The sequence below is a fragment of the Mus musculus genome, chromosome X, assembly GCF_000001635.26.
Source record: "Mus musculus strain C57BL/6J chromosome X, GRCm38.p6 C57BL/6J".
In the NCBI taxonomy this organism is placed as follows: Eukaryota; Metazoa; Chordata; class Mammalia; order Rodentia; family Muridae; genus Mus; species Mus musculus.
In genome coordinates this window covers 95,380,987-95,382,960 of record NC_000086.7, presented here as the reverse complement: position 1 = coordinate 95,382,960, position 1,974 = coordinate 95,380,987, and the positions used below count along the sequence as shown (strand labels likewise).

General features: G+C 37.7%; 1 pseudogene; it reads left to right on the top strand.

The window, feature by feature from the left end:
* Nucleotides 421–1,276, top strand: Gm14806 (predicted gene 14806; annotated as a pseudogene).

The following is a 1,974-nucleotide window of genomic DNA, read 5'->3' as shown; positions in this document are numbered from 1 at the left end:
TTAATAGCAATCTTATGGAGGCACTTTCTCAATTAAGATTCCCTTTTCCCAGATATGTCTAAGATTATGTCAAATTGACAAAAAACAAAAACAAAAACAACTAGACTTGTTGCTAAGATACAGCCTTACAACTTTGGGTAAGTTTGATCCTGAGAACCTAAAGAAAACCTGGCTAATGTTTTACCGTAATGGTCTCTGACTTCAATACAAGCTGGATGATGGAAAAAATAGCTAAATAAAATCTTAAAACTCTAATACCATGGATCTATTTTCTATAAGTCAAGGAAAATGACCTAAAATGCCTTATGTACAGGTCTTCATTGCTCTTTATCAGGGCAATATAAATACATACAAAATACTATACATATTACAATATGTAGATAAAACCCTACATGGTGCATTAAGAGTTAAAGCTTTGTAGCTTTGAGTCAGCCAACTGTACCTTGCTCTCAGCAGGGCGCAGCCATCCAGGACCACTCATTGATCTTGTCCTGAGCTGAAGATGTGAACAGCAGAAAGAAGAGTTCATAAGTGTCTGAGTCCACAACCCCAGGGTTCAGAAGGAGGATTTTAGGCACTCTTACATCGACTATGAGATATATATTCACACAAACAGCATGTGTTTTACAATGAAAACGTCTTGTGTACAAAGAAGGTATAGAGAATTTGTGTGGCTAAGACAAAGACTCTAAAGCAACACATTACCAGAACTTCCATCTAAAAACCTATTTTTCAATATGAAAAATTGCCAGCATGTTGACCAGAGCCATCAGGGAAGATTTCCTCAGAAAAATCCTGCAGGATGCTCTCTTGCTTTCCGATAACAGCCTCCACCTCTTCCTGTAGAGCCATCTGAACTCTAAGGACATTGAAGCATGTGTGTCTGGGCAGACCAAGTACTTGGTGGGAGAAGCAATTCACAAGTTTGCCTTAATGAATAGACGGCTCCTCGAAAAAGATGACGAAGGGAAGAAAGACAACGATGTAGAGTATGATCCAGAAAGTTCATCCTCTGGGCTTGGACACAGTAATGATGATAGCAGTTCTCATGGATGTGAACAATCCCAGCTCTGCAGGAGTCCTGAGAAGGAATTCTAGGGCTACCACCTTAGGAACAAAATTCTGCACAGCCAGAAAGAATGCTTGCACATAATAGATTCTTACCCAACGCCACTGTATATATATATATATATATATACACACACACACACATACACACAGTTGGTCTTAACTGAATTTTAAAGAGCTAGGTGTATTAGTAGCATTTAAAGCCAGACAAGGCATCCTCGTTGTGTCAATGAGGAAGTTACTGTAAACACAGTGTGTGACTGGAGCCAGAGTAGAGAGTCACAGCACAGCAGACTGCCTGCCTCTCTGACACGTGGCTCTTGTTTTGTAGGAACTTCTCTGGAAAATACTTTGCTTTCAGGTATTTGATTGAAATGTTTATTTAAGCTTTCCAGCATACTGTATCATGTGTAAATGGAAAATATGTCTTACAAAGAGAGATGCACTAAAAAAATGTTTACATCTTAAGAGGAAGAAAAACAGAAGTGTTTGTAATTTTGCTGAAATTTGCCATACACAGATTTAGAAATACATTCTCACTGTCTAGAATCAGCAAAAACATGGCTTCTGACAACAAGTCAAAATCAAAGCTTATGATTTATTTTCTAACATTTAAAAAATGTATGTTAAAAAAATCACCAGGTAACTTCTGTCAATGGTGGCTCCTCACTGTTCATTTTTTCAGTTAGAAGAAAGTTTCTTATAAGAGTTAGGTTTACCCATAAATATTTCAATAATTTTGGAGTGGAAGTTGGGTTGCTAACGTCAGAGCTCATGTCCATGTTTTAGAAGCCCTTTCTTTTTAGGTGTCTCCCAGAAGATTGGCTTAATTGGAATAAAATATTTTTTAAAGTGGCCTAAAGATAAGATGTCTTGGGTCCACCATGAACTTCCAGTTTCAGCTGA